The 10544-nt window shown below is 37.1% G+C and overlaps 1 protein-coding gene across 8 annotated transcripts in view; it reads left to right on the top strand.

Moving 5' to 3' along the window:
- The window catches only part of PPP2R2A (protein phosphatase 2 regulatory subunit Balpha), an 82966-nt gene that overhangs the window by 38359 nt on the left and 34063 nt on the right, over positions 1-10544 (top strand). The window lies entirely within an intron of this gene.

Genomic DNA, 10544 nt, shown 5'->3' with positions numbered 1-10544 from the left:
GAATAGTCTAGAAACAAGGGAACTGCTTGTTTCTGCTTTGTGCAACAGAGCCCAAACCCCAGCCCATATCTTCTTTTAACCAGTGTGCCTACTGTGTGCCTCATTCAGGGATCATTTCTTTGCGTTTATGGCTTGTTTAGCCCTAAAAGCAACTCTGAGGTAGGTATTTAAAGATGAGGAAATTAAGTCTTCAAGGGGCTGAGTTACTTCCTTAGGGTCATACAGACAGAAGAAATGGCAATTTGACAGTGGGGAAATGACCAGTCTGACTTCTGGACATTTCCTGCACAAGTTCCCTGCCCCAAGAATGTGGTAGAGGTGTGCTAAGGTAATGATCGCTCAGTCCTTGGAGCAGACGCGAGCAGCCTCCCCTCACCTCCATGCCAATGTGCCCTGGCGGGAGGAAGGTGGAGGTGCACTGGCTGCTACCATCAGCAGGAGTGCCGCCCTCCCTGCAGCCTTTTAGGCTACAGTGATCTGCCCTAGCCAATGCAAAGTAGGAAAGAGGAGTCGGGAAGGGAGAGAGGCAGAAGTGGTTGAGGCTCACCGTAGGAGCAGGTGAGCAGGTTACGTCTTACTCACTTCTGCTGGGCAAGAAATTGCTAAAGGGATGGCACACACTTAACTTTCTTTTTGGGGTGCCGAAATAAAATGTTCTTAAGTTTTGACCACAGCAAACTTGTGGGAGGAGTGTCCTGACCTTTGGGAAGAAGTAACAAGAACTTTGAGCTCCCTCTAGAGGTCAACAGTGACAAAGGAACATCATAGCGGTCTGCAGGGAAATAACTATACCTTCAGCTTGCCTACCCTTTATCAAAAAACTAGCATTTTATAGCTACACTATCCAGCAAAGTATTTTCTATGCTAGGGAGTAATTAGTTACCTTTGAGGAGAAATTTGGGTGAATCGTACTCTGCTTAGCTGTGCGGGGCAGTCCTGAAGTTCAGTGTTCTCCGCAGAGGGTATGCTAAATTAAGAGAGGAGAGAAGACTGTGAAAATGGTCATGTGTCCGGACGAGGGTAACATGCTGCTTTTTTTTTTTTACATTTATTTTATTTTTTAATGTCTTTATTAGACGTTATTTGCTTTACAAGATAACAGGCTTCTTAATGAGAACTCTAAGTGTTGAAACAAACTGGATCAAAATGAGAATTAATTTCTGTGCTGTTATGTGCCAGGATGGTTTGACAGCAGTCCCTTGACTATAACGGAGAGCAGTTTGCCTGCTGTGTTCTCACCTCACTTCCCCAACATCTGAAAAGAAAAACAAGCAGTGAGTACAGGAAGATTAGAATTATGAAATCCAAGTTGTAGGCATGTGCTAAGACTTCTAAGAAGGCTAACACACACAGTTTCTTAACTGTTAGAACCTCAGCTGACCAAATGAGAATCTATTCCAGGATAGAAATCTCAGTCATGGTCAGATAATCCAAGGATGAGAGTTAGTTACGGTGTTCTAGTTATTCCTTTTGTTCTCAGTATATTTATACTTCTCTTCAGAACTGAGAGAATTCAGTTCTTAAAACTTAGTATGTAACTATAGAATGAGTTAGAAGTCATCTTTAATTTGTGGTAATATTAAGAATATCTGAAAGTTACACATTAAAAAAAATATTCCAGAAGTGCTCAAAAAAACCAGAAGGATGGGAATATGTCAGAAGGACCCAGGAGCCAGTCTGAAAGAGTTCTCAGTGGCCAAATCAGGAACAGTTTGAGCAATACAATAATTACATATTATTAGATTATAACCCAAAGTATGACATTAATGCCTGTGAGTTCCTACTGATAAATGATTGACTGGATAAACAAATGAGGGAGAAGAGACAAATTTCCTATACAGAAGAATTCCAAATAATTTAACTAGCTATTCCCCCTCAAAGGGATGGAGCTTAACATACACACACTCCCTCTCCCTCTCTCTCTCTGTCCCTTTACTGATTTCTTCCGGAGTACATTCTAGGGGGGTGGAGTGACTGGAGGAACTTGGCAGACAGTACCTTGGCCAGGTCATCCAGTTGTCATCAATAAGTCATACTGGTAGGATGTACCCTTGATGTGATGTGAAAAGAATGGCACCTCCTCTCTGTGATCTTCCTGCCAGTAACCCATAATTGCAGACTGGCTGTGAGGAAAACACAGTCCCAAATGGAGAGACGTGCTGCAAAGTACCTGACCAGTACTCTTCAAAGCTGTCAAGGTCATCAGAAACGAGAAAAGCCTGAGAAATTGTCACAGACCATAGGAAGCTAATGTGGTATCCTGGAACTGAAAAAGAACAGTAGGGAAAAACTAGTGAAATCTGAACAAAACTGTGGAGTTTAGTTAGTAATCATATTCAAGTGTTAATCCCTTAGTTGTGACAAATGCACCATAGTAATGTAAGATGTAAACAATAGGAGAAACTAGGTGAGTGTAGATGGGAACTCTCTGTACTGTCCTTGTAACTCTTCTGTAAGTCCAAAATTATGATAAAATAAACTTATAGAAGACGAAAAGATCCAGCTCAGTTAACTCTTGTGTTATGTAGATTTTGTTCCATGACGCTTGAAAAATGGGGAACTTTTCTGTTATGTGTACATGTATTAAGTAGTTTCTGACTTGTGTATAAAAGCGAGGAAGATACCATCTCATGAAGGTGTGCGAGTTAACGACAGATGACATGAGGATCCCTGGTGCTTTACTGCTGCAGCAGTGGCTGAAGTTGAGCAGAGCAGCTTCATTGTCTGGGTTCCATTCCTATTTCATCACTGATTAGCTTAAAACTAACTGGAAGTAACTTTCATTAAATCACTATTGTTGATGAGTTCCATGTTAAGAAATAAATCTGGGATCCATTTTTGTCAGAGTGAGATCTCTCGCAGAGATCCGTGGTCACGGGTAGAGTTATGCAACTGTTGCAGATGTGTTGTTCTTTTAGGTCTTCAATTTTTGCATATTAGAAGTTTATGCATCCTAACAAAAGCATGTTAATTTTCTCCAGCCATTATTCTGTTTTCTTCCTCCCTTAGATGTGTTGAGTTTAAGTGTCTGTGTATATGTTGTGTACATGCTCTGTGCAAGACAAATCCTCTGAAGAGATCATCTGTCAGTGTTTCTTTGCAGATGAGGAATTTGAAGTTCATGAAGATTAATCGACTTACTCACTGTCAAATTATTACTTAATAGCAGAGCTGAGACTGTTTGCCCAGTTGTCTTGTTGCTCTTCCCTAATGGTTAATGAAGAGCCAGGGCTTGTAGGGAAAGGGTGAAAAGAGAGGAGGATTTCAGGGAAAATGAGAGCAGAATGTGAAAGGATATTGGCAGGATAAGCACATTTGATGTTTCTCTTATATTCTGTAACATTTTAGATATTTTAAAGACATTAGTATCTTTATGCATTAAAATTTGTTTTGGATTATTTCAGTATGGTGACTTATGACATGAAGTGACGTGAAGTTCCAAGGGAATGAATGCTTTGTGGCTTCGGATATAAATTATGAAGTAGTTTTCTACAGTAATAATATATACTTCTGTCTACAGTGTAGGCAAATACCAGCCTTATGAACAATTAGTATTTTCCCTCTAGTTTAGGAGATAGAAAATGGTGTCTTGTTAAAAATTTTATTTAATTTGATTTGACTGGCTCTTTCCTTATGTTTTACTAGTATTTCCCCTTCTGTGAATTGTTCTCCTATGTTATATGAACTGTTTCTAGAAATACAAGTATTTTTCCTAGTCCACTTGTCTTCTATTTAGTTATTGTGTAAAAATCACATTTTTATTTTATTACATCTATAGATTTTAATCTTCTGGTGTAGTTCTACCTCTCCAGAAATCTTATATGAATTAATTCTGTTTGTTTGTTTTTTTCCCCTGATGGAGCACATACAGAAGGGCTGAAGGAAGGGAGAGAGGAAAGAAGGTATTTCAGGCAAGGTAGACAATATATCCAAGCTAAAGAAGGAGTAGTTGAGGGTGGGCAAAAGTATGTATGTGGGAGGTGTAAAAACCTCAGCTTCACTAGAGAATTTGGTGAGTGCTATGGTACTAGGAAGTAGGATGGTATACCTAAGGGAGGTCTTCATACTATGGAGGAGATTGAATGCCAGGCAGTACTTCAAAAATCTTCTGGTAATCCTTAGAGGACCTTGAAGGTTTTAGAGCAGGAAAGCATCTTGTAACCAGTAAGTAAAACGTAAGAGACAGATTTTGGCATGTCTGAGATGAGATTCCAGTAGTTGGATTTTGTTATTGTTTTCTTATGGTATAATTTACAGACAGTGAAATTTCTCCTTTTATGTATAGTTCTTCAAGCTTTGATAAAACCGTACAGTCACTACCATAGTCAACATAAAAAGCAGGTCCGTCACTCCAAAAAGTTTCATGTCCCCTTGTAGTCAGCCTCTACCCCACGCCTATCCCTGTAGTTATACCTTTTCCAGAATGTCAGATAAGTGGAATCATGTAGTGTGTAGCCTTTTGAATCTGGCTTCTATCGCTTAGCATAATGCATTTTGAATTTTATCCATGTTACTGCTTCTATTGGTAGTTTGTTCCTTTTTCTTTTTTGCTGAGTGGTGCTTCATTGCATGGATATATACCTCATTTTGTTTATTCATTCACCAGTTGAGGATCATTTGGTTTGTGTCCAGTTTTTGGTGATTACAAATAAAGCTGCTATAAACATTTGCATTCAGATTTTTGTGTGAATATAAGTTTTCATTTGACTTGGGTAAACATCTAGTAATGTGGTTGTTGGGTTGCATGGTGTTTGTTTTTAGCTTTATGAGAAACTGCCAAATTTTTCCCCCAAAGTGGGTTGCATTCCTATCAACTGTATGTGAGGGCTCCAGTTGCTCAATGCCAGCACCAGCCATTGTCAATTTTTAGATAAAAGTTTAGTCATTTGAGTGGTGTGTAGTGCTACCTCATTACTTTTTTTTACTTTGTAGAGATTCGTCTGTCATTCGTGTATCTGTTACTGGTCTCCCTGTCTACGCTCTGGTCACCAATTCCGTAATGCTCTGATCGTTTTGTTTCTGTTATACCAATAGGATCAAATATGATTTGTAACTTTTTTTTAACTCAGCGATACAATGTAGATAACATTCTTTCTCAGCACAACAGATTTTTTTTTGTACTGAGCATGGGAAGTACATGTGGACAAACTATGGAAGGATATACTATACTGAAATTCTCTCAAAAGAGGGGTTAAGAGTAGATGACTATAGTTTTTTACAAAGTAGTTATTTGTGTGATCAAAAAAAAGAGTAAAGTTAATTTTAATTATAATTCCATTACTGAAATTGGTCTTACAGAAGTCATAACATATATAAATATCAATACATCTCATACATATTTTGCAATTTGCATGAGTTTGCTTAAAAGATTGTTCATTCATTACCTATGGTTATCCCTTGTGGTGGGATTTCAGGTTTTTTATTCTTTCAGTTTTTATAAGTTGGTTTGTTTTATAGTGATCATTGTATCTCTTTTTTAAAAAAAGAACAATACTATCTTAAATATTTATATACTTATGTTCCTGTAAATCTTTTAAAATATTTTTATTGCAGTACTGATTTTTATCTTTGCCCTTAGAGTTTTAAGGTTACTAAGTGGTTGATTAGAACCAGTGGTTATTAATCTTTAGCTAATGTTATTGTGATTGAGAATGTGGTCTTTATAAGTAAAATTTTTTAAGGGGCTCTGTCGCTGCACCTGAGTTTTTTAAATTGCAAAGCTCTTTGGAAGAAATACGTATTTTTATATTGGTATAAAGTTCTGTGTGTGTGTGTGTGTGTGTGTGTGTGTGTGTGTGTGTATCAATTATATTTTTCAAGTGTCCTTTCTTTCTCCCTTCCCTGCCTCCCTACTTATTTTTTTATTTTTTTTTGTGGTACGCGGGCCTCTCACTGTTGTAGCCTCTCCTGTTGCGGAGCACAGGCTCCAGACGCGCAGGCTCAGCAGCCACGGTTCACGGGCCCAGCCGCTCCACGGCATGTGGGATCTTCCCGGACCAGGGCACGAACCCGTGTCCCCTGCATCGGCAGGCGGACTCTCAACCACTGCGCCACCAGGGAAGCCCCCCCTACCTATTTTTAATCTTTGTCAGGTGTGGAAAAGGATTTGTCCACCTTCTCTAATTATTGTCAACTCTTCTATTCCTAATAACTCTGAAGTATATGAAGTATAAAGTAAAAATCTTTGAAGATTTATGACCATTATATCTTCAGCATACTTTTATCAAATATATACATATTAATAAACTCTAGTCCTATTGAATTCTTTTTTTTACCTAATTTTACTAATGATTAAAGGCATTATTGGCACTTACTAGGCATGGGCCGAGTATGCTAGCTATTCTGCCGTTTGCAGGACAGTCTTGAACAGGAAGAAGTTGTCCCATGGTCTGCATGATTTAGAATATTCTGCCAAACGTTCTTGGTGCTGAAAAAGACTTTATTTTCTAAGCCTAAAACCCACCTCTATTTGGTACTTTTAGTATGTGTTTAATGTGTATACTAAAGTTTACTTTGTAAATCAGGGGAAGATTATGCTTTGAAATGTTGGAATTCTTCATGATTTTGCACTCACATCACTAACAAAAAACTAATGAAGTTTATTGAGTTGCCACTACTGTATACCTTTGTAAGTCTGCATTTATCCCTTGGTTGGATTATTCTACATATACTGTCATCATGCTTGAGCACTTACATACTGGTCATTTTTCCAAATATGCCCCACCTTTTTTCCTGGGACTGCAGTGATACGTATGTTAGAACACTTGATATTATCCTACAAATCAAGACTTCGTTCTTTTTCTCCCCCCCCTGCATCATTTTGTTTTGATTCTGTTACTAGGCCTTCAAGTTCTTGACCTTTTCTACTGCAGCATCTAATCTGTTAATCCTATCCGGTGTATCTTTCATTTCAAATTGTGTACTTTTCATTTTCAGATGTTCCTTCTTTGTCTTGAGCACATGGAGCATATTTACAACAGCTATTTTAAGGCCCTTGTCTTCTAAAAATGATTCTTCCATCATTTTTGTCATTTCTGGTTCTGTTTCTATTGGTTTGTTTTTCTTCTGGTTATGGGTCATACTTTCCTGCTTCCTTACATTCCTGGTGATTTTAGATGCCAGACGTGAATTTACGTTGTCGGATTCCGTCCTTGCATGTGGTTAAGTTACTTGAGATCAGTTTTTCAATGTTTGCTTTTAAGCTTTGTCAGGACAAATTCAATATGGTGCTGACTTAGTCACCACTAAGGTGATACCCTTCTGAGGACTCTACCTCATGCCTTATTAATTATGAGGTTTCTTTACTCTGACTGAGTGGGAGACCTCTTTATTCTGAACACTTGTAAACTTTCTGATGGTTCTTTTCTAGGCCTTGTGGAGTGGCACACCACATGTCTTCAGATCAGTACTAAACCAAAGATTTTTAGTGATCTCTGTAGATCCCTTGAACTTTTTTGTACTCTATCCACAAAATCTAGCTGCTTTAGCTTTCCCTAACCCCCAGTTTCTGACTCCACAACTCGGTGAGGTTGCTGGCCTATGTTTGGATTCTTCCTGACTCACTGCACTGTCCAGGCGGTAAGTTAGGGCAAATACAGGGCTCACTTACTCTTCTCTAAGGGTTCACAGTCCTAAACTCCATGTTGTCCATTGTCTGAAAACAGTTTCATATATTTTGTTCCATTTTCTAGTCATTCATAGCTAGAGGCTGAATCCAGATTGTCTTACTCCCCCATGGCCAGAAGCGGAAGACCAATTACAGATTTTTAATTTTGACTTCTGTCTTTCACTTCAGCCTTTTGAAAGAGGAAGTGCAAAGTTAACTTCACATTTTTATTGGTACTTTTTTGGGACATCTTCGTTTATGCAGTTAGTTGTAGTGTTCTTTGTTAACCTTTGTTTTTACTGAAATGTAACAAAAAGGAAAGGAGACTGATTACCTAGTAGAGTTTTGTGGGAAATTAAATATGATTTGCAAAAAGGCAAGATTCAGTATAGTCAACTTGCTAACAAGCTCATTTTCTTCCAGGCGTGAAAGTTTCATTTGATACCTAGAAGGCCACGCTGGCAGCTGCTCTTGCAGCAAGTCTTCGCAGACGCTTGCTTTTTTCGCCAGAGCGGTCCCTTTTGAGATAATATCAAAAATGTAGAATTTTAAGAAACAGTGGTTATTCATAGAATTTTTGTGAACCTCTTGTCATGAGATTTATGCTGTCTTGTGATGCATAAAGTAGTTAGGCCTGAATTTTTTAGAATTATTTGCTGCAGCAATGTTTATAGTATTTTATGAATTTTAACCTTTAAAATTTTCTTCTGTGTTACTTAGCTTTAAAGACTAATCATATTGAGGGGTACTTAGCACAGTACCCAGCACTGTGTAAGTGTGAGCTGCTCTTATGGGGGGGCTCTTAATACTGATGTCTCAGTGATAGCACAGTAAGTGCTCAGTAATGTTTTTGTGAGCAAGTGAATTTGCGACACGGGTTAAAGTATATGCATCGTTTTCTGGGCGGAATAAGAATAAATAACAGTTTGGACCAGGTTAAGTTAAATTTAGGATTAAGTAAAAATGTTTGTGATCTGACATAATTTTATTGAAAAAATACTGCACATTCTTGTTTCATTAAAAAGTATATCTGTATTTAACAATAAAAATTCTCTTAGGTCAGTAAAAAAATTTTTTTTAAATAAAGACTAATCATATTGAGAAAAATACAGAATCAGGTTTGTCAGCATTCAGTGGATGCTATGTTAACTGTTTCAAGTGAAACTTTTGGGAATCTATAATCCAGATGGGTAAAAATATGTAAGCAGCTTATTCTAGTTGATTCCTCCCCATTTATTTTTAAAATGAAAGGAGCATCTTTATATAGTTACTCAGTCTTTATGCTTAGAATTCATTTTATAATTGTTTATTTTGCCTTACAATATTCCTTCTTTGGTTCTCTTAAACATTTACTAAATCTTTTCTTGGTTAACTGTTTATCTGTTGTGATTACATTCTGCTTTAAGCCCCTTTAGACGGTAGAATTTAGACTGTGGATCACCCAGCCCCTTGAATATAGCAGGTGCTGAAAAAAATGCTCAGTTTTATGGTAGGGCTACAAGTAGCTGTAATGTGGTCATTAGTAAATAGTATAAAGGTGATGTAGTTTGACTCTAAATGTTTTATTGAACACGGACATTTTGGCAATGAAAAAGAAGCAGTAAACTGAACACATATATTATTTCTTTATTCATCATCCAGTGATTTATAGGATTCTGTGCTGCCACCTTATCCATATGATTGTTCACACCTGCTAAATTTGAATCTTGGCTCTGACACTTGATAGAGGTGTGATAGGCAAGTTACTTAATCTCTCCGTGCTTTCGTACACTCCTATTAATTGAAGATGATGTCTGTATCATAGTGGTATTAGAAGGATAAAATGAGGATATATGTAAATGCTCACTTAGTATAGTGCTTGGCACATTATAGTTGTACCTGTCTGTAGACAGTGTGTGCTTTGACATTAGTTTGTTGTGTCTCTGTACCCACATAAGTCATATTCATTTAATGTTAATATCCAATTATATTAATATTCTAGAGCAGGGGTTGAGGAGCATTTTTTGTAAAGGGCCAGATAATAAATATTTTCAGTCTGTCTCTACTGTTCAACCCTGCTGTTGTCAAGTGAAAGCAGCCAAAGACAATATATAAACAAATGGTCATGGCTGGGTTCCAATAAAACATTATTTACATAAACAGCTGGTGGGCCATAATTTTCCATCCTGTGTACTAGAGGTTACTTTTATATTTCCTCATTATCGGATGTTTGAAATACATTCAGCTTATTTCATAACAGGCACATCTCAGATATTGAGGGTTTGGCTCCAGATGACTGCAGTAAATAGAGTCACATGAAATTTTTTGGTTTCCCAACGCATATAAAAGTTGTTTGCACTACACTGTAGTCTGTTAAGTGTGCGATAGCATTTATGTCTAAAAAAACAATGTACATACCTTAATTGAAAAAACACTTTATTAAAAAAAATGCTGTCATAATCTTTTTGCAATAGTAATATCAAAGATCACTGATCACAGATCACTGTTAAAAATAAAATAATAATAATAATGAAAAGGTTTGGCATATTGAGAGAATAACCAAAATGTGACACAGAAAGGAAGTGAGCAAATGCTGTTGGAAAAATAGTGCTGATAGACTTCGTCCTTGCAGGGCTGCCACAGACCTCCAATTTGTAAAAAAAACGCAGTACCTGCGAAGAATGGTAAAGGGAAGTGCAATAAAATGAAGTATGCCTGTATGTAAATAATTCACCTATAACCGTGTTGGTACTAATTTTAATTGGTTTCTTTCAAATTATTTATTTGGACTGTAGTCCTGAAATGGAATTATAAAATCAATGAGTAACCCCATAAAGTGTCTTACAGTGCAGGAGTTGAAGTATTTAGAGAATGTCAGAGCTAATAATAATTTGATCACTTAATATTTAGTCATTATTGTTAATTACTACCATTTATAGATACTATCTATTAATTTTCC

Source organism: Delphinapterus leucas, chromosome 6 (genome assembly GCF_059928025.1).
Source record: "Delphinapterus leucas isolate spDelLeu-1000000601 "Yukka" chromosome 6, BTC_Dleu_Yukka2, whole genome shotgun sequence".
NCBI classification, from domain to species: domain Eukaryota; kingdom Metazoa; phylum Chordata; class Mammalia; order Artiodactyla; family Monodontidae; genus Delphinapterus; species Delphinapterus leucas.
Note: the sequence above shows the minus strand (reverse complement) of the source record. Positions and strands in the feature narration are given on the sequence as shown.